The sequence below is a fragment of the Argiope bruennichi genome, chromosome 3 (assembly GCF_947563725.1).
Source record: "Argiope bruennichi chromosome 3, qqArgBrue1.1, whole genome shotgun sequence".
NCBI lineage: Eukaryota > Metazoa > Arthropoda > Arachnida > Araneae > Araneidae > Argiope > Argiope bruennichi.
This window is the reverse complement of record NC_079153.1, coordinates 73249962-73277931: the sequence shown is the minus strand read 5'-3', so window position 1 is coordinate 73277931 and position 27970 is coordinate 73249962. Positions and strand designations below refer to the sequence as shown.

At 28.9% G+C, this 27970-nt stretch overlaps 1 long non-coding RNA gene across 1 annotated transcript; it reads right to left on the bottom strand.

Annotated features, from left to right (window-relative positions):
* LOC129963106 (uncharacterized) lies at positions 1-27970 on the bottom strand. The gene is made up of 3 exons (XR_008783954.1): positions 27886-27970; positions 19889-19962; positions 1-309 (listed from the first exon to the last, which is right to left on the bottom strand). It is a non-coding gene; the product is annotated as an uncharacterized LOC129963106 (long non-coding RNA).

Genomic DNA, 27970 nt, shown 5'->3' with positions numbered 1-27970 from the left:
TTAACAAAACTTAATAAAATTTAATTAAACCAGCGAATGATTAAAATAAGGCGCTTGAAAGGGACCAGGAGCCACGAGTCTTCAGAAGTCCATTTTGATTGCGCATTCTCACTGCTTGTCAGCCATCATTCAATCCTTCCCAGGAAATAAAAACCTAAGATAAAGATTTAAGAAATCTGTCGCAATCACCTCTAATTGTTGCAAGAACACATCCATTCGACCTTGGAGGACGATCCTCTCTCTTTAAGAAGTGACTTGTATATTTTGGCGATGGCGAAACTGGCATAAATATGTAAGTTAACCCAAATCCTAAAAAGAAAAGTAAATAATAATAAAAAGAATTCTTTTGTTTCGGTGCTGAATGTGTCCTTCCTTGCCGAGAAGTTAGTTTTCAGAACTTCATTTCGTTCGCGATTTTGATTGCGAAGCACGTTATTCCCTGGTATGCATTCTTTCTAGAAGGGGAAAAACCCGAGCAAGATCGCCACTTGGTAAAGAGTACAGGTAGACAGAATTCAGACAAGAAATTCTTTTATTTTTTTGGTTAATGGAATTTAAAAGGATTTCTTGTGCATACAAATCTTCAATAAGTTAAAACACTAGCGGCAAATGCTTTTGGAAATATTTTTGCCGACTGATCGGTCCTCAAGCGGAAAATTTGCTTGATAAAATCTGGAAAGTCACATGATGAATTTTATTCATCTTTATTTAACTTAGCTAGTTTCCCGTTTATAAACTTTTGCAGTGGAGTTTTCTCTCACTTTTTGTACTATAATTTTGAAATTGAGTTACATTGTACTATAGTTTTGAAATTGAGTTGCATTGTACTATAGTTTTGAAATTGAGTTACATTGTACTATAGTTTTGAAATTGAGTTGCATTGTACTATAGTTTTGAAATTGAGTTACATTGTACTATAGTTTTGAATATATTTTTCATTATTAATAAACTTTTTTTAAAATTTTCAGAACTTATTATTATTTTAGTCGCTTAATTTAATTAAATTTTGATTCTAGACGAGGGATTTATTATTTTGATTTTAATACATACTTTGACTTTCGAAATTTGACTTTTTATATATATTTTGTTATTACTACTTTTTTACACGAATTGGATTTTTTCTACCATTCGAGTGGCGCAGCATAACCAAATATAGCTTTTATGCCAAACATCTAAACAGCTTAACTTAGACTAGGCGGGGACAGCAGGCTAATAATGAATTTGGAAAAAAATTGGTATCAAGATTCAAAAATATTAATCGTTAATCATTGTAGTATAAAAGCTGAAAAGTGCAAGATAATTGAAATAATAGAATGAACCTTTTATTATACTGAAAAAAGGCAGATCTTATTATCATAATAATGCAAGGACTGTTTTTGTTTACTGTTTATAATATCTACAGCGACGATCCCATGAATGGCCTTTTTATTAATCCACCTTCATTAAGTGAATTAATCCTGTTTTATGATAAATCCTGTTTCGTTATGCTTACTGTATTTGTGGCATGAGTGTGAGGGCGCTGCGGATGATTAGAACCAGAAAACGAACTGAAGGGAAGAGGTGGAGAAGAAGGACGGCGGGAGAGAGGGGGCCGAGAGAACTGAGAAGGTTGTTGGATGTTGGAAAGTTCTATGATGTTAACGTACTAAATTTTGTAATAGTGTTCTTATATGTTATATTTCGTCCTACGTCAATTAAATGTTATCAAAAAATTTAAATATGGTGTCAGGCCAATTATTTTCGTTTACATTTATTTACTAAAAGGGCAGTCTTTGCCTTATTAATTTTTCTGATGAGAAATAAGAATTAATAAAAAAGCTCGGCAGCGCCGACAATGAGCATCTACAAGATTTTTTATAAAAATCGAATCCTATTAGGGCATATTTTAATAAAATGTAAATTCAAGAATTTCTGAAGGTTTTTCAGCATTTAAAGATTTATTTGTATTGCTTTTAGCCACTTAAAATATGACTTGTTTTTTAATATATTTTCGATAAACTATGAAAAAATAAGAAATAATTGGAAACCAATTTGCATATTAATTAATTCTACAGCGATAAAATGAATTTGCAGTTTCTATTGAAATATTACTATGATAAAAAAATTTCGGAATGGTGGCATGAAACAAAAGGTATCAATTTATTACTTAAAATTTATTACAACTCCTTCAAATATTACATTGTAATCTCCTCCAATTACAATACAGTTCTGCCAAAGTTATTATTTTTTCAATGAGCAAAAATATACTTTTAAGTCGCTTTTTTAAAACCAATTCAGAGTACTTAACTAATTTCCTTTTGTCTAATGAATGGACTCAAAACCCGTGATCACGAACAAGCAATATCAACCATGGGAAAATAAAAGTCACCCGGTGCCATATCAGATGCGTATGGATATTGTGTAGCCAAATTTGATAATTTTTTAATTAAAAATTCAGGAATGATAATGGTACTGTGAAAAGACGCATTATCGTTTTGCGACGCTCATGAGTTATTCCTCTACAGCTTTTATTGTTTCTGAAGTTTTCCATATAAGGACTTGTTCAATAATATCTCTTATTGTAAAATGGCGATAATTAAGCGCCAATTCTGTATTCAGAGCGGCATGTTAATTATAAGACGAGATGAATCATCTATGACACATTCACTACTTTCTTTAAATATTTTATTCCATTCAAACACTCTTACTTCTGAAAACAGTTGTTTTTCAAGATTTTTGCGACATTTTAAATATTCCTATAGCTTAATGCGCTAACAAATTTTAATATATATTCTTTCTTCGATTACATTTACCATTTTGGAAAATCGATGAAGTTAAAATTCTTATCTTATTAAAAACAAATTAATTTTCAGACGATGAAATGAAATAAATTTCTGAATGCTGCCAAATGCTTATAGAAGACATAAAAATGTTTTATAAGAATTTTATCATATCTAATAAATATAGATGTATTTTAGATAAAGCATTCCATATACTTTTCAATCACAGTAGTCATTTTCATAAGGTTTAGAAGGTAGTTAAATTGTGACATATTGTTTTATAAAGGTGTTACATACATGTTGCTAACATAAATTTTAGGATCAATATAGCATATAATACAAGTTCTTTACAATATTCGTTGATTATGTGAATAAAATTGATCCAGAAAATTTGAAATATTTTACATAAAAATCTTGATTTTAGTGACTGAATATTTTGAGAGATTTGAATATCCTTTTCAAATGAATCCAATTGATTCTCTATGCGCCTTCTATTTATAATTATTTCTACTTATAATTCACAACTTACTTTACATGTTTTCTTGTAGCAAGATAAGACAAAAGGATTATGCATTGTATTCTGAAATTAAATATTGTCTAATAGTATCCACAAAAAAAGTGATTAATTGTAAAATCAGTTTCATTGTATATGAAAAAGTGGCAGAACGTAATTAAAAAACACAATAAGTAATATATATATATATATATATCTGTGTGTGTGTGTGTTAAAAAATAAACTTATTAAATGTGGTCTCTTTTCAATAATTTTATATTAGGGTGAAGAAATTTGAATATACTAGATTAAGAAAGGTACTTTTTTTTGGATGAATTTAATTAAAAATTTGAAATTGACGTGCAGTTTTGATAAAACGCCAAATTTCACTCATAATTTTTTCATAATGGCCCACATATGCAAGGTCAAATATAAAATTAATATTATTTTTCAAAACGTAAGAATGTTTATAACGTGAATATCCAACAACGTTTCCCTGTCAAATTTTTTTGTCCTGTTCATGTTTCTCTATATTATATCTCTTGAGAGTATTTAGCTAATGGGAGAAAAAAAACTGCATAACTCATTTATATCTTGAACTATAATTGTATGGATAATTGTATACAATTATCCAGTATTTGTTGTATAAAAATGCTCAGTATTAATTATTAATTTTCACACAGCATTCCTATAATTATTATATAATTCTAATTGCCAGCATAATTAAAAAAAATATATGATATCTGTCAAGTTTTAAATTTATGATGATATTTACATCGAATATAAAGTGAAATAATGTATATCATTTTTAAAAATAATTTTTCAAATTTTCTCTCAGAATCTTTGGAAACGCAAAGAACTTATGATAAAATATTTCAAGCATTTTTGAATTCCTTTCTTTGTTATAACTTCGAACAATCATGCAACTACATACTAATTTAGTGATTTTTTTACATTAAATTTTCTATAATGAATAAAGATAAAAACACCGATTCATTGTTTCAAAAGAGTTTTTGAGATATATGCTCATAAAAAGATGTTTCGTCTCAATTTTCCATACAAATAGCGAATACACGAGAATAATATTTTATAACTGGATTAGACATTTTCATTGAACATTTTGTTGCTATTCAATTTATTGCAAGTTAATTCTGTAACTTCTCTGAGCCCCTCAATTTTAATCATTGTTTAGCGAACTCTGCTGTTGTTTGAGCTGCTCAGCCTTTTTTTTTCAGATGTGAACTCTGCCTTGGTCTGAGCTACTTAGAATTTTAAACAACAGTGAATTCTATTTTTTTTTCCATTATTTTTCTTCTTTTTATCCTTTTTTCAGTATTAATATTATATTTTTTCTCTTCCTTTCTTTTAGCTTCACTTTTTTCCTGTCATTTTTCCTTTTAAAACTTTTTATTTCTTTACTTTTTATCATTATTTTCTTTATCTCTCTCTCTCTCTCTTTTTTTGTATTCTTTTTGCATCCACTATAAGTTGCCTTATAAATTTTTGTTTTAATGTGTTTCAAAACATGCTTTTTGCCAGCAAAATTCTTATTTTTATTTAATATAAATACTAACGAGCTCTTTACCGCTGCTGCCACAAACCATATATTCATTCAATCTTATAAATATCAAAATGCGCTTACAAATAGCATTTACTTGTATAAATTTGGAAGAATGATGCCACCAGAAAGATTCAATAAGTTGAAATCATTAAGAGAAAAAAAAAACTCTTGCTTCCTGATTCAAAATATCACTAATCCTAGAGATAATCATATCTTACCAGGAGCATTTTTAATAATCTTTACTCCCAGGAATTTACCAATTGATAGATACAAAACAAAAGAAAAACATATAGTATAAAGAAATATAAACATATACTCTAACTTTTCAAACGTATTCTTTCATTTGGCATTACTTACAAAAGCAGATTTAAGTCATTTTCGCTTTGTAATAAATAAGCATAATTTTGCTTCAGATTAATACAGATTTTTCTACTGTCTTAAAATCAATTTTAAGCTTGAACATTCGAAAATAAAATAATGATTGATGACTGAAATTCAATGGAATTGATTCCTCTTGATTTTTCTTGTCATTTTTTTTTCTGAATCTTCATTGATGTGCTCTAGAGTGGGTGGTGTTGCCGGAAAACAGAACTGAAAACTGAACAACTGAGAAAAAAAATGGAAAGAGAGAAAAAAAAAAGCAATTGAAAGCATCTGTTCGTAAGAGCAAAGAAATGCCAGTAGTTCAGGAAGTCACGTGGTGTTGGTTTCACGGCCAAAGCCACCAACTCGGCCGCCGATCTTCGGAGCGCGTGGAAATACACACCCTTTTCTTTTACTACTACTACTCGATTATTTTTTCAGACACGTGGAGTAAGTAAAACAACCGATCCCATGGAAAGTTGTCAACAATGGTTATATCCGTAGTGCGAGACAAAATTTTTTTAATCGATAAGAAATCGGACAAAATATTTTATCAGAGAAAAGAAATAATCAACACGAAAGTTCTCATCATCAAAGTTCAGGAGATTGTCATCACTTCATGTCAGCAGTTGCTGCCATAAAGTAAGCAAATTGAAAGAAAAACGCACTTAAATGTTTCTAAAAACCATGCAACTTTTTTTGTTGCTGTTGTTGCAAGCGTTTGAAGCAATATTTTCTCTATTTCAGTGATTTATGTAAACGTAAGTTGCGAAAAATTATGTCATTCCATAACTAAGTACTTGATAAAATAAAATACAAAGCTAATTTTTCAACAAGTATATTTTTTTTCACATTTATGTGTAAATTTAAGGCAATCTTAATCAATTGGTTAATTAGGGTGTAGCTCAGAAATACCGTTAATTCAAGGGAATTTAAAAATTACTTATAAATTATAAGGCTTTAATCAATAAGCAAGTGATTTTATTTTTTATGCCATTATTTTATCATTTTAGCATTTTTATTGGATTATAGCGCACATATTCCTAGTTACAGTTTGTATCCTGTGAGCAAGCATCATTTAACGAAAATTTAAACTCCAAGCATCTAAATAAAAATTAAAACGTGATAAAGAAGTTTAAAAGAAACTTAATTTGCAGTCTGCTGCAATGATTGCAGAGCCAAGACAAAAAGAAATTCGCAAGTATAAATAACAATCAATCAGAATAGTTATTCGACAATCGTATACTTCCGGTTGAGAAAAACAACCAATTAAATATTTCGTTTCAGTGTCTGATAATTAATTTGCCTAGATAAAGATTACTGTTCTGATGGCTCCAAAATACTCTGGCCCTGGGACCTAAATTAATTAATTGATATGGATCCATGTAATTTGTTTAGCCTATATAGCAATTGCTTTCAATTTATAAAATTCGCACATCTTTGCAGATTTGTTATAATCTGGATGGTTAATTTCCGGCATATAAACAAAATTAATAAGATAATGTATGAAAAAATTCATCTAATCACAGTCACAAATTATATTCGTAATATTAATATACAAACAAGAAATATTTGTTGAATGAAAAAAAAACCCACACAGAATGATGTCTAAGCGGCTATCGATTTATATTAAAATAAGATACCAGATTGATATATCTATTTGGAATCTATTTAATAAGCTTTCTGTTCATCAGTGCATATAGAATAGCTGTTTTCAGATGTCGTCTGTAAGAGCGCTGGTATCTTGATCAAGCTATCAGCGCTCGTTTTGATCCTTTTTCATGTCTATTGTAAAATTTCTTCTCATTTTCGATAAATTTCCTTTCTTTTAAAAGATTGAGCACAAGAAACTGTCCTTCTGTCTATTAATGGTACATCTGGAAGAGCACTTCACTTCAAATGCAAAATAGTATCTGCAGATGGCACTTTCTTGTTTAAACAGTGACTAACCAAGTGTTTTTTTATCATTACAATTGTATTATGTCTTAAAGAGTATCCATGTACGGTACAAAACATTGTTTCTTGCAGGGAAACAAAATTTATCAAATCGATAAGAACATCTGCTGTTGTTATTTCTTATGGCACTCGCCATGGACAAGCCCGCTGTTACGAAGACAGCAATTTAAGCCGATGGGGGTGCGCCTCTTGTTTTTTTAGTAGTGCCAACTAGAGCCAAGAGCACGACGTTGTTACTCACGGATCACTCATTCGCTTGCACAACCCCTTTTTACAGGAGGGCACATTCACACATAGAACAACGGAAGAACAACCATGCCCAAACCTGGACTTGAACCCAAGACGCCCAGATCACGGGAAAGACGCGCTACCCCTATGCCAGGACGCCGGCGGCGGTAGTTACATTTTCCTACTCGTGTTCTAAAAAGCATAGATTTTATGTCAAATGTTTGGCAAATATTTTATTTTAAGATCGTTTTTGGAAAATGGTTTAAACTGGTATAACAACAATGTCAAATCAATCTCCCAAGTACTGTTATAGATTCATGATACAGACGCTGAATCATTATCAAGTCATGGTCAAAGTAACTGTTTACAGCTATGTATATTAAAAAATTCATAAATCTATAAGGCATATAATTTTTTTAACTTTGGTGTTACAGGAAGATTTATCTGAGCTTAGGGACTACTTCAGTTGATAAAATTGGAATGATTTGGCTGGAATTGAAGATATAATGAGAATATTGACTTTGAATATAAGCAGGAAAACCTATAACTTATAAAACATAAGTAACATTTTAAGTAACATAACACTTTTTTAATCAATTTCGTAATGGGAAAAAATATAATCTCAAGCAAATTAAAGAAGTCACAGGCAAGCTGCAAAATACGCAATAACGTAATCTTCTAAATCATATCGATGCTTCGTCACATATAACCATCTATCTGCTAGAAATTTCAACCAGAGAATTTTTCACTTGCAAATCTGAAACTCTGGTACCAAACTTTGAAAAAAAAATTGCATACGTATTCAAATGAGCGTCAAAGTCTTCATTCAACTTAAGTATTAAATAACTGGATTCTATAAAAGTCGAACTATAATACCTGATAATGGGCAATTAAGAAAAGAATCACTATTTTAAAATAGTAAAAAATATCTTCTCATTTGTAAAGGCAAATGTTTGCAAAACTTTAAAGCAATACTAATAAACCAAACTGTTGTCATTTATCTTGTGTATCGCCTATTACGTACCACTTTTACTGATAATAATAAAGAAAATTTCATGTAACTACAATTAAAATGGATCAGTTCTACATATATCTTATCCTTAATCTCATGTGGGTGACTGCAAATGAGGATGAATCAATTCTAAACACGCCTTATCCTTAAACTTATGTGAAGGCCACGTTCTCCTTGCCCTTAAGAAAATACAATTGGCCCATACATTTCATCCTGTGACTTTGTCATTTGTAACTTATTGCTTTCTGGAGGGAAGATAGGATTATGCTCATAAATATAGAACTTAAGAATGCAGATTCTTATCAATATCTGCTAATTCGGCCTGATTTTTTTCGAGCCTCGTGACGCCAAGGTGGTTGGCGGGAAAGATGGTAATGCCGTCTTACGGAGCTTCATTCACACACTTGTGGGGCGCAAGTCGTTGGATTCTGGGCGGTCGTCCTTGACACCGTTGTCGCAACCGTCCTTCCAAGGATGCACTGGACCGGTAATGTTTACATAAGGGATCCGCCCCAAATAGCAGAAAAAGACAGCCCCGGGATGGGAATGTTTATGTTTCGAAGCAGGTTCTTTGTCAGACGTTATTGAACTTATCACGTGCATTGCTTATGATCGGCACTATTTATGTTTTGAATTAATTTATCGCAGTTTAGATTACCATTGATTTGATTGATTTTGACGCCCATTGCATTTAAATTCATTTTTTTAGCAAAAACTTTCCTAAATTAGAATTTCTGGCTTATTCTCAGAATTTTAAACCAATCATCTAATTGTAACAATGGCAAAAATAGCACTGAAATTATGTTTAAGCATACGTCTTTTTATTATTATTGTTTCGATTAATTTAAAACTTCGAGTTGTATGTGGATGATAAAGTATGAAAAAAAAAAAACTGCAAAGTTAATTCGGGAAAAATAGATAGGAATGAAGAAGAAAAAAAAGAAAAAAAGTCTGATTAAATTACCCGTTGCGCTCCAATGTCTTCTCTCAGTCACCATTCAAGATGGTGCATCATTTTGACATTTCATTTATTTATTTTTTAAAATTTCATTATTAAAAATGCCTACAGAATATTAAAAAAAAATGTAAATTCATTTTTCAGAGAAACTCAACTTATTGGTTTGGTGTAATAAATAGATCCATGTATTAAATGAATAATTATGCATCGAATTATCTTTACGATTGCAAAGGCTTAATAAATAGATAAACAAATAATATAAACATATAAATGGATAAAAATAAATAAGTTAATAATAGCAAGTCTACGACCGGACGTATTTTCTAATTTCATTATTCGTAAAACGTGAATGATTAAAGACCAGAAAAAAATGCATCCATAGATATGGATGGAGATCAATGAATTTTATTACGAAAACTGCTCATGTTTATTAAGAACTAGCCGCCTTTGGCGACCAGCCGGTTCGCCAATCTTAATGTTCGTTTAAATTTTAATAATTAAATATTTTACGCAATTCCTACTTTAATACATTCTTCATCAAAATATTTTAAAACTTCAAATTTTAATAGTCATATAATTCACTCATAATATTATAAACGCCTTCAGTCATAACATAATAGGTATCTCTCTAATTTTCTGTTAGTTCCCGTAGAATTTATACTTTAAATTAAAGTGGAAAGGATTAATCTGCAATTAATATAATAATATTTTTTTACTGAAACAAAGTATTTTTTTGTAATATGATTACTGAAAACAGTCACTGAGCATTTAAACTTTATGGGCACTAAAGAATATTTTTCTTAATCTATACTTATAAATAAAGCTCAATGTGTGTGTGTGTGTGTGTATGTGTGTTGGCGCTCTACAGGACAGGTCATTTGACATGCAGCTATCAAATTTGGCATATGTATACCTTAGAGGTCGGGAGTGTGCACCTGGGGTCCCTTTTTTTGAAATTTTAATTAGAATTTTAATTATTAATTAAAAACTAAATTCCCCGCCAAAAAATCTTCCATTTTCCCCACCGCCAACTTTTCCGCCAAAAAAAATCTTCCATTTTCTGCACCGCCAAAAGAGTAAGGCTTCAGTTTTTTTTTCTCCCAACAGTAATGAGGCTAGGGTTAACATTTTTCTGCCGATTATTTCAAACGATTCTGCATAATGTTACCCCAACTGGCGTAGAAAAATTCACGCATGCGCATTGTGTTCTGATTGTTGACATGACAACCATTATCAACGGATGATTTAAATTATTTTTAGGTTAGTTGCATGCTTTTGTAAGTAAATTGTATTTATGTTAGTTATATATTTTTTGTATATGCTTATAGGTTTAAGTGCATCGTTGTTTAAGTAGTTTTTTTAAACTTGTTTTCAATGATTTAAATTATTTTTAGGTTAGTTGCATGCTTTTGTAATTAAATTGTATTTATGTTAGTTATATATTTTTTTGTATATGCTTATAGTTTTAAGTACATCGGTTTTTAAGTAGTTTTTTTAAACCAGTTTTCGACCGATTATTTTAAACGATTCATTTTATTTTCTTAGTGTTTGATGCATTTAAAATTAAACATTGTTAATTAATCGATCTGTTCATGATGAATCTGAGAAAATTTTGTTGACAAATTCTTGAGATATTACATAAATTAAGAAAGATATTCTTTAGTGCCCATAAAGTTTAAACGCTCAGTGACTCTATTATCAGTAATCATATTATTAAGAAAATGCTTTGTTTCAGTAAAAAATATTATTATATTAATTGCAGGTTAATCATTTACACTTTAATTTAAAACATAAATACTACGAGGGGTAACAGAAAATTAGAGAGATACATATCACGTTATGACTGAAGGCCTTTATAATATTAAGAGTGAATTATATGACTATCAAAATTTGAAGTTTTAAAATATTTTGCTGAAGAATCTATTAAAGTTGGAATTGCTTAAAATATTTAATGGTACGACCGGAGTTTAACCCCCTGCTTGGCGCCATTTTTAAAAATCGCCAACAACGGCCTTGCGAAATGTTCAAGAGCAGATGTTCAATTATAGTATATAATAAAGATTGCCAGCTTTGGCGTGTTATCTCAACTTGGCGAAGAAGGGGGTTAAACTAAGGTTCAACCTATTTAATTATTAAAATTTAAACGAATATTAAGATTGGCGAACCGGCTGGTCGCCAAAGGCGGCTAGTTTATGTAATATTTCAAGAATTTGTCAACAAAATTTTCTCAGATTCATCATAACCAGATCGATTAATTAATAATGTTTAATTTTAAATGCATCAAACACTAAGAAAATAAAACGAATCGTTTAAAATAATCGATTCAAAACCGGTTTAAAAAAAACTACTTAAAAAACGATATACTTAAAACTATAAGCATATACAAAAAATATGTAACTAACATAAATACAATTTAATTACAAAAGCAGGCAACTAACCTAAAAATAATTTAAATCATCCGTTGATAATGGTTGTCATGTCAACAATCAGAACACAATGCGCATGCGTGAATTTTCACCGCCAGTTACGGCAACGCAAATGCGTGAGTTTTTCTACTCCAGTTGGGGTAACGCTATGCAGATTAGAAATTTTTAATTTCCTTTATTCTATTTTATTTTAACTCAAAAGTACTTCAGAGTGAATCTGAAAGATCGATTTATTAACAATGTTTAATTTTAAATGCATCAAACATTAAGAAAATAAACAGAATCGTTTGAAATAATCAGCCGAAAAATCTTAAGCCTAGTCTCATTACTGTTGGGAAAAAAAACTGAACCCTTACTCATTTGGCGGTGGGGAAAATGAAAAGATTTTTTTTGGCGGGAAAGCTAGTTTTTAATTAATAATTAAAATTCTAATTAAAAATTTTAAAAAAAGGGACCTCAGGTGCACATTCCCGACCTCCAAGGTATACATGTACCAAATTTGGTAGCTGTAGGTCAAATGGTCTTTTCTGAAGAGCGCCAACACACACACACATTGAGCTTTATATATAAGTATAGATTGAAGTCGTATTTTCTGATCATTAAGAATGTCCGATATTCAAGAATAGCTGAACATTTTTGTATTTACATTAGAATTGATAATATAAGATTGAGATATTACAGCTGGAGCAATCCACAAATATAATACGAGATTTTTTAATTTTTTAATTTTTATTTTTTTATTATTTATTTATTTATTTATTGCTGCTTCTGCTGCTGTTAAAAAAAGCGAGCATTCTACAAAAAAAAAAAAAAAAAAAAAAAAAAAAAGATTAATTTTTCATAGTGACAAAGCGCTGTATTAAAAAAAATACGCTTTCGCCATAACCAACCAAATAAAAAAGTTTTGCTGCAAAAGAAAGCAGACTTAGCAATAAAACATGCTGTAAGGTTTATAGGAAACATTTTATTACACATTTATTAAAACTTGCGTCCTGATTCATTTATTTACTCATCATTACTGACTTGTTATTACATGTAAAAAAAAAAAACTCTTAACCGAAATACTTGGAATTAGCGGGTCCAGATTTAACAGGTGTATTCATGTTACACATGCAGCCACTAAGACAGCATTTTCGGAAGTTCAAATACTTTGTCTAATATTTATTCAAATGGGCATTTTGTCATAATTACGCTTAAAATAAATGTTTTATCTTTATTCTCAAGTAAAATAAAACAGAATACTAATTGAATATATAAATTTTCTAGATTTATTTTTGTTTCAAAAGTTTTCTCTTAATAATTTTCTTTTTCATAAGGCAATGCACCAAAATTGATTTGTAGTGGTCAAAATAATACTATCTTGGTGATTAAAATCTATAACAAAATCCTTATTACTTTCTTGTATATGAGGTATAGAGTAATCATTAAAAAGTTCAAATTCAAGAGCTGACTAATCTACATATTTTAGAGCTCCCTGAGTTCGAAAAACACAGTTTCGGCATTATGTCTGTCTGTCTGTGACGAAGATAATTCAGAAACGCTTTGAGGTAGATGGATGAAATTTGATATACGTTCTTTAAACTAAATTTATAAATTTCTATCAACTTTTGAACTAAATCCATTAAAAGAAGTTCGTACGTCCGGCTGTTAGAATATAAGTTAACAAGCTAACTACAAAAGGGATAGAACTAGATGGATAAAATTTGGTATAGAGATTAACCATCTAAAGTGTAGATATCTGTCATATTTGAAAAAAAGTTCCAAAAAAGAGTTGATTTTCTGTTTGTTCGTTTTTTACCAGTATGTAAATGCGACAGCAATGCAAAAATGCAATGGCCGAAACATATCAGATTTTGTGTGTGACTACAATTATAGTTCTGTTTCGAATTTGGGTCTTGATTGGTTTTTAAAAACGCGTCTAAAAACTATTTTGAGATTCTATTAATCGCATATCAAGGATTAATTGCCAAAAAAAAAAGCACCAAGGAACACATAGATTTAGTAAAAATACTTAATTCGAGCCAAAGATATATATTTCGTGACTATTGTTCGTCTATACTATGCAAGTCATTTGTGGCTTTATCCAAGGTCCAAAATTCTTTGCTTGATCTAGGCGATAGTACCTTGTTAGATATTATGCAAGAAAACTTTGTGGAGACTACTCCCGTTGGCTGTAAGAATTGAGTAACAAAGATATTTTTTTATGTTTTGACTTTAATATTCATTCTGTATTATTTCATGCATAAAATCTTTAGATGAAATTACATAAGGTTTTGTTTTACAGAAGAGCCATCATAAAAATTTGCAAATAATAATTTAAACTTTACTCAATAACAGCAACACAGTTAAACGAATCGTTTTGTAATTTCTTTTTCGTAGTTTTTTTTTATAGTTTATTCATTCATGCCCTTTTGAGAAATTTCTCTCACTAAGAAAAAAAAATGCGTAGACGTACATTCACGTGGCGTCTTCGGCGAGTAGAGTTCAATGATCTGTGAAATTTGCTTATTTAATTTCAGACTAGAAAAACGGTTTTCTTTTATCATAAACGAGGTGTACAAAGTGAAAATATGGTATTCGTTAAAAAAATCGAACAGAAATTTTAATGAACTTCCGCATTTCAAATCTCAATGAGCCCGGAAAATACATTCGGAATTATATATGTCTGTGAACACAATAATTCGAAAATACTTGAACTAAACGGATGAAATTTAGTGTGTGGTCTTTACATCAAATTTGTAGATTAAAAATACAATCAAATTCGAAAATGCAATGAGCTTGGCGGATTATAAAGTATGTAGTCTACATAAAATCTGTAGATTTTTTTTCAAATTTTGAACAAAACCCGTTCAGAGGAAGTTTATCTATCCGAATATAAGTGAGCACGATAACCAAACAATAAAAAGATCTAGATAGATAAAACTTGGCACACAATTTTAATATCTATAGTGTAGATCTATGTCAGATTTTGAATGGATTCTGTCAACTCTGATGGTTTGTACATTCGCATGCTGTTAAATGCGATAACTTAAAAACGCAATGATTTAGATAAATGAAATTTGGAATGTGATCTTATTACCAAACCATGAAATAAACTGAAGTTCTGTACCAAATATTAGCTTCAATTGGCTATCCAAAGTTTCCTTCACAACACACTATGAAGCACAAAACGTTCATGTGCTGTGCTCTGAAAATCTTAATTTTGCTGAAGGTCCACAATTTGGGGAAGGTGATGAATAATATGTTTATTAGGGAATATGTTGAAGAATAATATGTTTATTGGGTAAGGTGATGAATAATATGTTTATTAGGGAATATGTTGAAGAATAATATGTTTATTAGGGAATATGTTGATGAATAATATGTTTATTAAGGAATATGTTGAAGAATAATATGCTTATTAGGGAATATGTTGATGAATAATATGTTTATTAAGGAATATGTTGAAGAATAACATGCTTATTAGGGAATATGTTGATGAATAATATGTTTATTAAGGAATATGTTGAAGAATAATATGCTTATTAGGGAATATGTTGATGAATAATATGTTTATTAAGGAATATGTTGAAGAATAATATGCTTATTAGGGAATATGTTGATGAATAATATGTTTATTAGAAAGTTTCAGTTCAGTCCTTCCGCTGGTTTGTAGCTGATATGAATATAGAAAATAATTAAATTTACAGTGCATAGTTTTCAAGTGGTAAATACTTTTCATTCTTTCATATTAGTAATATATTTGATATGGACATTTGAAATTTTTTTGAATACTCATAAATCTTCCTTTACCTATATTATTTTTGAAAATATATATATGTATATGATTGAATATTAACATGTGTTAATGCTCCGTTTTGAAACTATTCGTTTAGTTTAGGAATTGACATCATAAACTGAAGGTCAGAAATGATTTCCAAACAAGTCAGTAGATTCTTGAGATGTCACATGAATATGTAAGGTGTGAAAGATTTTATACAATGGACAAAATATAAGTTTATTAAAATATTTTATTTTATCGGATTTCTACAATTGTCGGTAAAGCTTGAGTTTATTGCTTCCATGGGTAATTGTTGAGTCCTGAGATCTCTTAACCAGCCGAATTACTAGGAAATGAGTATCGAAATGTTTACTTACACCTATCTGTACACATTATTTCTCCAAAAATAATATGTAGAATATTTTTTTTTAATTTCCAACGTAGAATATGCAATATGCGGATTCTTGTGGGAGAAATATATTTTTAAGTTGATAAGAATTTTAATAATGTCTTCGAATATTATTAGTCGCTATTTCAAGTAGTTTATAAAAAGACTAAATTTTAATTCTTGCTTTTTTATTTTTTATAGAAAAGATAGTCGGCTTATTATGTTATTATTAGCAATTTGTGAATGAGCTGCTCTCTAAATCCTTTAATGGGGAAAGGGGGGGGGTCAAGTGAAAATATAAAGTAGTCATTGCCAAAGGAAATGCAGAATTTTTATGCCAAACAGCCAATTCCGATATTAAATGGTTTTCAAATTTCGGTCTTTTTCCAAATTCACTCTAATTGTGGTGGGGACCGTATACAAATAACATAATGAAATAATTTAACTCCTACGCACCTCATGTGTCTTAGTTGCGTAGGAGTTAATTATTAAACAGCGTAATAGTTGCTTAAATTTAAATTACAATTGCGCTCCAATACATCAATGTATTTGAAAGTTAAAACATATACCGAGAATATTAGCTTATTAAATATAAAAATAACGAGTAATTTCATCTGTTGCCGCTATTTTTAGCAACACCTTTTTCATTGCGAAAATATTTAGAAATTTTGTATGAAATATTTCTTATATTATATATTAAAAATGTACTGTCTTCGTGTATTGTAAAAATATTATTTCAGGAATAACAGTTGTTACATTTCAAAAGAAAAGTAATCTCAGTGTAAAAACCGCAAGAAAAGATATTCGAAAACATTGTTGACCTTTCAAGAGGATAATTTTTAACAGGAAATGAAGTGTTTGGCACTTGAAGATGATATCTTCAATAAGATCTGTTCAATCTTTTTATTTTTGCTACGCCAAGTTACATGTTTTCATGTTTCATTCTTTGAAAAGGCTTCTTTGAAGTGAATAAATTACGGTAACTAGACGCCCTCATTAAAAAAACAGCATTTTTCCGGTTTGTTATGAAATATTCCAGACTGCTAGATTTTTTACTTATTATCAACTGATTTACATTAAAATGTTTAAAAAAATGTTGGGTAGAAATAATTAAAAGAAATTAGTTTCTGAAAGATTAGAATTAAATACTAGTTTCTCCTTTTAGAATTTTCATTTTATTCATATATTGGACACACAGAAAAAATTCTCCAATTTCTCCAGATAATTATTTCGTTTCGTTTTCATATGGGGATGTGTTTACTGTATTTTACGGAATAATGTCTATTCAATTTCATAACTCCTTTGGACAATATTAATTTTCGTTAATGGTAATCTTGTTTATTGTTATTGACTACATCGATGTGCTGTTGGCTAATGCAAAGTAATTACTGACTTATTTCAGTCTATCTAGGAGTCAGTCAGTCAGGATTTCGTTTACAGTCAGTTGTTGATTATTGAGTCATTAGCAAGATTTTTTTTTTTTTTTTTTTTTTTTTTTGCTAATGGCACAATAATAAATAGACTGCAAATGCAATATTTTAATTATTTGTGGAAATTATATTGAAATAACTTTTATCAGAATTATGTGAAACTTTTAACCCGTGGCCAGTCAGACATTTTTGCACCATGAGTAGGACGGCTAATCTGGCCAAGAAATCAACGATACTTGATAGTCTCATCACTAATATGCCTGACGTAATTTGTGCCAATAATTCATATCGAAATATAATATGTAATCATGGATAAATATCTAGATTATATATATATATATATATATATATATATATTTGCATAATTTAATATGAACTGTTTCTACTATTTAAAAAGTAGTAGAATTTTCAATCAAGTTACCAGGACTGAATGCACTTATTAAAAGATATTTTCTTAAGGTTTTTTTCCTCTTAAAATTTAGATAAATGAAAATGCCCAAATACGAATGAAAAAAAATGGAGAATACTATATATCATTATGTTTAACTATGTTCATTGCTGTATTACGGTCTATAATTTGCTTTTAGAAAAAATATATTGTTGAGCAAATTAATTATTTAAAGAAAATACGCTGTGAATCTACAAATATAGCTGAATCAGTTTAAAGAAAAAAATATTAAACTAATAGTATAGTTATTCTTAAAGTTTCCTTACCTGCTCTGATTTCCTTTTAGAAAATTTCGGAGTATTTTCTTTTTCTATGTTTTTAAACAATTTTTCCAAATAATAATAATAAAATCAAAATTTTATGAGTCTGAATCTTTTTTAATTTTTAAAATCCCATGTAAATTTTCTTATCTGTTTTCATTTGTTATTCAATCGTAATAACCACGAACTGAGGGCATGAATTTTCTTGATCTCTTATCTTGTAGTCTTTGTTAAGATGTTTCAAGATTTTTCTCTTTCTTCCTCGTAAAGAAACTTGGTAACTTTTAGAGAAAATAAAACTACACATTTTGATATAACCTAGTTTAATTCACATTTCATATCTTCTAAGTCACGTTTTCCTTAAACAATGAATATTCCATCTCAAGAATTAGAATTTTTGTCTAACTCAAATAAATCTGCGTGTCCGTTCTCATTATGATTCAATGTTATTTTTATGCATTCAATTAAAATGGGTTTACTCTTAACTGAAACATTTTCCCAATTATCAAAGAAAAATGTTCTTATCTTCCGAAATAGTTAAAAGTATTTTGTATACAAATGGAGTCGCACATGCCGTCATATCTCCTTATATAAATTATTAAAGAAAAAAAAAAGAATGATATCAAAGGTGTTCTCTCTCTTAACAGTAAAATTGAACTTCTAAGTAAATAGCCGAGGTTTATAAATCAAAATTGAAGGGAACAAAGATCTTAAAAGTTTTGGGACATATTTGTTTTGTAATTTGCAATATTTATATAATATTTTATTTTATTTTTGAAATTTACTTTTTATTATTGTAACAATAGTAATGTATGTACCCTAAAAAATTTATTTAATACTTTATTAAAAATTTATTAAGTACAGTTATTAAAAAATTATTTAATAACAAATTTTATAAATTTTTAAATTTATCACTAATTAAATTTTATAAATTTTTGAATCTCTAATTTTATAAATTTTTAAATTTATAAAATTAGTGAAAAAATAGCAAGGAAATGAAAGTGATAATATTCAAAAGCTTATTTCTTGAAATTTACTGTAAAATTTTGTCCAACGTTATTTGGAAAATCGTTAAAAACCAATTAATTGAGCTATTGTTAAAGCTATTATTTAAGAAACAAAATCTCATAGCTCAAACAACACACACCGAGTGATTTTTAATTCTGCATGTCACATGAAGCATGGTGCTGTTGGCATTAATAATTAAACACCTGCCTCTAAACATTACCTTATTATGAACTCTAATGATGCGAGCATAATGGATGGAGAAAAGTATTTATATCAGCAAGGAAATGTGAAAACCAAGAAAAGTCATTGTTTGTAAGCGGCCTAGTTGATCTGATGGTAAGATCTCGGCATTGGAATTAGAGTGTTCCAGTTTCTGAGACCACTCACTAGAAAATTTGATTTAGCAATTATATCCACGGTGAATATGAACTGTTCATTATGTATACGATTTCGATGCAAGTTAAATCTTAGATTAAGTGTTAAGTGTTCGCTAATTGGTTGATTGGGGGGAGGGGGGAGATTATCTTTATTGTTGGGCTTTGATTCAAAACTACGCACTTCATCTCAAAGTATGCTTCTGTCACAGTGTCCGATGCCAGGAGTCTCGGTCAACCGATTCTCTCCAGATTTTGCAGCAGACTCGAAGGGAATTCTTCACGTCACAAACATGAAACAAAATCAAGTAAAGTATAATAACTAATTTAATAGAAGGAAGATCTGTTGTGCTGAGAGTATAAAATTATATTTTCTGTTAAATTACAAGATGGCGATAAACAGTTAGTTGAACTGACTTATTTATTCTGTAAAAAATAAATACATAAAATAAGGAAAAACTTACCTGAATAGACTTTTAAAAAACCGCAATCGCCTTTTGAGTCATTCTTAGTGATCTGCATCCTGAACAACGTCTTTCTATTTGAACAGACGTCAAAGTTACTAAATTTAAAAATGTTTCTCATGAGTAAGAAGTGCAAATAAACTTTATTTACAAAATAAACGATTTCTTGAAATGTATTAACAGAATAAATCCTTTTTATGCGTTTACCTTTGAAGCTGTGGTAAAGTTAGATGTATAAACAAAAGAAACAATTTGATTCTTTTCAAACGTAAGTTTTCATGACTTTTAAAACTCGAAAAAGTTTTTCAACAATTGCCTGCTTCATTGAACTGAACTGGAAAAACTGTTAGTCCTTTCACAGACACAGTATTTTTGTGGAATTTTATTAACAGAAAATTATAAATGTTTCTTTTTCTTCAGATATTGACAAATCTTTAAAAAGTTAGTAAAAGTTGCAAGGCTAAATGGTATATTTTATTTTTTGTTCAAAGATTAAAGATTGACAAAATATTAATGTTAAATTCTTATTTTTTTTACACAATTAATCAAGACCTGATAAAAAAGTTTATTATAATTTTGTGATTTTTTTTTGAATTTTAGCGTTAAATAATTATGTATTTTCGAAATAATGAAATCTGTTGTGAAATATATAATTGCCATAATATGAATAAGATTCTTAATCATTCCTTCTTTAAAAATTTGCAGAAAATTGTAAAAATATTGTTCTGAAATTGTAATGTTGAATTGTTCTTAGTTTTAGATGTGAATATTTCTAAAAAATAAAAACAATATTTAAAAATTAGAGGAATTCAAAACTCAATTATTATTACAAACCATTTTTTTTAATGTTTAATCATCATGTAGTGTAATAATATAAGAGATAGCAGCCAGTAAATATATTATATTAGCAGCCAGTAAATTTCAATTTCAGATTTTTATTTCAGAACCATAATAAGAGAACAAAAATTAGAATTCTAATAAATTGATGAATAAATAAAATATTTTTTGGATTTATTTTTTAGTACAATGTTTAACGAAAAAGAATAAAAAATTTTTTTTTGATTAACTGAATTGCTTATTCCGATTAATTAAAGTTTTTTTTTGTGTCTATATTTATAGTTTGTGTGTGGAAAAGAAGGTATTCAGAAAGTATGGTAAATCCAGCCTGAGATGTGTTTACTTTACGAATGCTTTGGATAAACTGCTTGGTTGAAACATGTCTCCCATAATTTAAGTCCATTATTTTGAAATGATAAGAAATGAATTTCAAATATCCGCAATAAAACAACCATTAAACAGATAATTTTGAAAAATTATTGATATATAAAAAAAAGCTTATTTCTTTGATTCTTTTATAAGTTATAGCTTTATAAATAAATAAATAGTTTATAAAGTTTGTTTATTTATGAACCATATTAAAATTTAAAAACTAGATAAATGACAAAAATTGCCTCAACATATTTTGGCTGTAATTAAATTTTTTTCTCATTCTTCAAGAAGTGTTGAAATTACATCTGTGTTGCATACGGCAAGGAGAAACGTTTATATGAAAATAAACAGAACATTGGTAATCTGCTTTTACAATTGATCTGTTTTGCTATTGTCAAGGTAGGATTTTCAAATTGCCAAGCAAGCAACTACCTAGGAACCCTACAAATTTGTAAAAAACTCCAACGCCTCAGGTTTCTTTTGCTTTTCATTATCTTCCAGGTAATTTAGCTATGGCCCCCTCTTAATTTTCTAGAGCCGTAAAATTTTAGAATATAAGATTTAGGAATTATTTCTATTTTTTAAAAATTCTCTTGCAGATGTAGCGTAGTTTGAAAGTGGATGAATTTCTTCATGTCAGCAACATTGAAAATTATAAATTAAAATATTTAAACTGTATTAAAAAAAATTTTGTAAATTGTTTATCATTTTGTTTGATTTTATTTTCAAACTTAATTTTTTTTTCCTTTGCAAGATAATGAAATTAATTCTCTTACAGGTTAATCATATTTAAATATTTTTTATTTCCGTTTATTATAATATTTATTATTTAAAAGTTGTTTACATACAGAGTAATCGGTCAAGTTTTTAAAACTCATTAAATTTTAAATAGCGTCTCGTATAGCCAAGGAAATAATATAGCAGAGTGACTATGCTGAGGCAAATTATAGCGGCCCTTGCGACAAAATAAGAAAGTTACAAAAAAAAAAAAAAAGGAGATCAGCAAAAAGTTATATTAGGAAAAGGTACACTATATTTTAATAAAATAAGGGAAAAGTTTCATGGGGTTATCTGTAAAACTGGCAGAGATGTTTGCAATTAAATTTATAAACTTTTGGTGAATTGAAAAAAAGAGTTGTAATAAAATTGAAAAACGTACCCTCAGATTCTCTTCCGAGTGCTCTTTTTTTTCAAGTTTGTTATTAATCATTTTATTTACTTCCTTCGTTGCCGAAATTTCACTTCGTCATTTCTTAACTCTGGAAAACTGCTTGATAATACCAGAGAAAACATTTCCCAGTTTTCTATTAACCTTTTTATAAGTGATATAAAGTTCATAATATTATTCGAAAATATCTCTATACGAATTTTGCAAATAATTATATAAAATCTTTTATTGCGGTTTTTTGTGTGTTTTTATATTATACATTTTCATAACTGAACTTTTGGCCGATCTCCATTACTTTTTTAGTTATTTTTTACAACCTCCTTATTCCAACGCCAGAGATGCTTTAATCTGTCTCAATAGATTCAACATAGTCATTTTACAATAGGAAAACATTACTTCCCTGCTATACGATTTGAATTTAAAGGGACTTCGGAAATCACCCTATATATTCAGAAATTAACTCCAGATCATTCGAGTGAGACACCATCCGGTGTGTGCAAGTCGCAAAGTACTCAAATATCATGCCATCCATTCAGATCCACATCATCAGAAGACTATCCATTCCGCTGTTTTTCCATTTGAATAATGACATATTACATTTTCAAATTCATTATAGCAAAATAAGATCATTGCAATAACAATCAAACAAAATTTGCAATTGGATGGCACTATTTCATGAATGCAATAAAAATCGAGCAATATCAATACCAATTCAAAGACCAGAATGAAAACATTAACTATAGAATTTCAGTAAAAAATTACTTAAAAGAGGAAAGATGAATAAGTTTCGAAAGATCTCTATCAGCCCATGAGATAGAATATTTTTTTCTGACCGTACTCCATAAGAGAGACCTCAACAGGATATGTTCAGGCGATTTTTTGCGAGTTTGGGAGAGAAGGTGGGGTTTGCAATATCTATAAGCTCCAACAAGAGTAATTGCAATTCAAGTGAAAATGGTTGAAACTGAAAATAAAATGTTTTTTTTTCAAGTGCTTTTATCAAATGCAGTAGACTCTCAAGTATCTGGCCTAATGTGGCTGAAGGGTAGGCCGGATAGGCTGGAGTTCTATGAACTCATTTCTTTGCTCGCTAATACCAGAACAATACTTATACATACAATACTTATGCATACACCTCATATACCTTATACCAACGCTCACTGTTATAATGCGTATTTTCTCGTTTCTTATTGAGTACTAAACGCTTCATTTATTTCAAGTCACGTATAATGTTAACGCTACCACGGCTTGGTAAATCATAGCAGGAGTTCGATAACGTGTCGAGTTAAAATACAAGGCTCTATACTGGTAATTTATATATATTTATATACTGCACTGCACGTTTCAAGAATTTATTATGGAAAAAGTAAGTTAAAGGATATAAATTGCTCACATTTAATCATAAATTCTGTAATGCCTAACTTAAATGCAGGAAATATAAACAATGTTGCCAATGTAACGCCCTGTCTTCCTATATTAACTACGATGAAAGGAAACTAGGCCGGACTGTCGCGAACCTGGATACTCGGGAATGTACTGTACATACAATTTAATGTTGCTCATATAAAACTTTCTTATCTAAAATACAATGCAGTTTTGCTATTAGCTCTATTTAATGGGAATCGGTAAGTAGACTGAATGCCAGTGAATCCAACTTGAAATTTAGATCTAAATTTCCTTTCAAATTGCAAATGTGATCCTTGACAATAGAATAGAAGTTGAAGAAATTAAATGAAAAACAGTCTTGGAAGAGAGCCAGGAGTCCTGAATCCATGAAATCGCTAGACGAAATGTAATTTTTTTTTCCTCTTTTCCCCTTCGAACACGAGGCTGTCCGTCAGAGAACTCGAACGTCCAGATGCTATCTGTAGAATAGTTACGAAGTTGACACCTGACAGCTTTCTGATTAGTAAGGTTACAGCGTGTGGTCGCTCGTGAATGCATCTTCTTTGAAGGCCACCAAGGATGTTGTGGGAAGACGCGTGTAAACGAAAGTACGGCAAAGAATCCACATGCGCTTTCTTTGTCTCTTTCGGTGATTAATTAAGAACTTTTAATTGTTGGGAGCCTTCAGATCTTTTTATTTTCAATTCGAAGTATGTTTCCTTGGGATAATACTTCCTCTTCGTGCCTTGGAAGAGGAGGAAAAACTTTTTTGGACGTGTTAACCTTCTGATGTATGTTTGATATGTAGGAAGAATGAAAAATGATACACATCGTTATTTCAAAATAAAAATTCATGTACAACTTTCTAAAGTAATTTGAATAACTATGATTACAGAAGAATTTCTTAATAGTGATAAACGATATTCGATAAAAGAAATGTGTTATTTAATTATTTTTATTTGATGTTATCTTGGGAGAAGTAAAATAAATTAACTTATTTTTTCTGCGATGCCATTTATCTCATAAGATTTATCTCTCATGAATTTTAAACTGTTCGTTGGATTTTAGGTTAGATGAATTAAATTATTAGGTTCAAAGAATTATAACATCTTTATGAATAAGATTGAGATATGATTGATAAAATAGTTGTGTCTGCATAAAACAGGATATTATATACTCGGTTAGCAAAATGGTGAGTTTCGAATATACTAATATATGTTTATAACAATTTTATTTAACTTATAATAATTATAATTGTTCTTGAATTTTAATTTTATTTAATCTGAAATAAACATAATAAATACTGTTGCAAATCTCAACAGCAGAGCTATATCAAGTGTATGAAATTGTGCACCCTGAAGAAGTACGATAAGCACTTTGCGTTTGCAACTAAGACAAGCCATTGGAATATTTTAATAGATATATGTTTATAAAATGCTTTTAAAACTTAGAAAGCTGCTATTTTCCTGATAGTATACGTTGTATTTTAAGTTTATTTCTATTTCTGAAATTCATTTACTACAAATAAAAAAAAGGATTTCCTACAAAAACTAAGATTCTCATATTATAATTTTTTTTTTTTATAATTTGTCTAACAGAGACAATTTTGAGAAGTTTTAAATTCGCAACTGGTATCCATTATTATGGAGTCTTTTGAATGCCCCCACCCCCAGATTTATTTCCTCATAATCCCGACTTCTTTTCTTCCATTTGAGAATGCTGGATCGTAAGGATGGTAATTGAGTTGTTAACTGAGAATTTGGAATTAGCTTGAAATAAACTTGCACAAAATGATTTTCATATCGCCAACAACAAATTTAATTCTGAAATTAATGACTATGATTTTTGTCGCAGCTACCAAAAATCTTTTATTATTTTCAATAGTTCTCTTGGTACTCTTGTAATTTCCAAAGTTTCCTGAATGTTTTTTTTTCGCTTTAATTTTCTTGCAGTTTAAGGAATGGCTATTTTGGAATATGCTGTTCTGTTGTGTTTAAATTTTATAATAATAATCTATTATATAATTCTTTTCTGTGATAATACTTAATTTAAATGCACAGCATCACCTTAAAGCAGCGACACTACTCTAATTATATATTCCAGAGTTTTGCTTTTTTAACTATTTCAAAATTATGAAAGATTCACGTCTTGAAATGTACAGCTGTGATGATGTAACTGAATTCGCAATGTATAAAAAACAAAACAAATGTTGTTATATAAATTTAAATAATCGTTATAATATAGTTTTTAAAGAATTTTTTTTAAATATTACACGGGAAGGTAGCATTTACAGCTTGTTCCGTCATCAAATGTAACATTCTAGAATTTTTCAGTGAATGTAAAACAACCAATTATAACCTCTGCAAACACAACCTCATACAGTAGTTTCACATACTGAATTTATATAATGATGAAAAAAGCTGTAGAAAATAACATAACAAGGTGACATTATATCAAACCATGATTTTGACAAGCCATGATATACATCATCGATCTACATTTTATTGCTGAGTAAATTTTTATAACAAGGAAGTGTGAAAAAAATTAGTCAAGTTGCATGAGTTTGTAAAAAATATTAGTAAATATATTGCACAGCGTTCTTAATTTTCACCGTTATAATATCCTCTAAACCACATTTTATCACTCAAAATAACATATAGTAATGACTTTGTTATCGTAGCATTTTATTTATTCTAAACCAGCAAAACAAATTTCCAGATAAAAAGTTGAACCGTAATGCAATAGAAACAAATGGCAACAGTGATACTTGTTGAAATATGTAAAATTCCGTAAGCAAACAAATATTTTAAGCATACAATAACAAACTATATTTTAAGTAAACAATATTTTAATATTATAAATAGCAAACAAATATTTTAAACAAATCCGTAAATTTCAAAACATTTAATTTTAAGTTTACCTTATTTGCAGTTCTTACTCCTTTATAAAATGTTCTTTTTAAAAAAAGAAATGAGGAAAATAAAGAAAATTAATTTTAGTATAAGTTAATTTAGTATAAGTTAAAATTTTTTTTATATAATTTAAATCTTAGCATAAGTTTAAATTAAAACTATCTCCATTTTTTTTAAATATTCATTGCATTTTTTCAAAAATATTTTTGATTTTTTGTAAATTCTGAAAGGAAATTTAAAAAAACTGTATATCTCGAAAAAATTTGAAAATGCAATAGTTAATTTTTTCTTATCAACTACAAGATATATTTAAAAAAGTTAGTATTTTGCAAATTTAGATGAAGAATCTTATTCAGAGTAATATGGGATTTATTTCAAAATATATTTCATATTTAGAATAATAATGTTTTGAAATTTTTCTGAGAAGTAATTTTACATAAAAATACATTACATGAATGCTTATTTTAGGTTTATCTGTTAAATATAAAAGAAACATAACTTTAAAAAAATATTTTTAACATTCTGAAATAGATATATTCTCTATTTTTAAGTTAAAGATTGATAAGAATTTGAATTCTTAAATTTAAAACAGAAATTTTAACTCATTATTTGAATACTGTTTCACAGTCTGAAACAGATATATTCTCTATTTTTAGTTTGAGGACTGATAAGAATTTGAATGTATAAATTTAACACAGGCATTTTTTTAAATTTTAACTCACCATTTTAAAATATTGTTCCACAGCCTGAAATAGTTATATTCTCTATTTTTAGTATGAGAATTGGAAAAAATTTGAATGCTTATATTTAACACATGTCTTTTTTTTTATTTTGACTCACCATTTAATTTCTATTCATATCAGGCAGATAATATAGATGCAATGTAGATGAATCAAGTATTCAAACAGCGAATACAAAACACAGAATAATTAATTTGAATATCATATAAGACAAATTTTTTGATAGTAACATTCCTTATAATAAAAATTCAGTATAATGTATTTATTAATAATGAGCTCAATGTTATTTAGCGAATCATTAAATTTTATCTAGTACGAAACCTAGTAAATAGAAATAAATTGATATATTCAAATTAATGCATTTAAAACTTTGTGCCAAAATTGTATTGACACAATATAAGAAATTTAGCACTGACACAAAGCAAGAAAATCGCTTACAGTATTGAACTGCTAAGTAATGAAAGATAATCACCGCTTTCACATCTACATAATTTTATGAGTTTGCGCTTTTTCCCCCCTGCCGATTGAGCAAATATGGATGTTTCACTAGACATGCAAATCAAGACAAATAGAATTCATTACCGTTGGCGAGTTCATGCGTACCGAACTTGGCATCGTTCCAGAACAGGTCGTGGCACGAATTTCACTACTTTTTCGGGAAACGAGG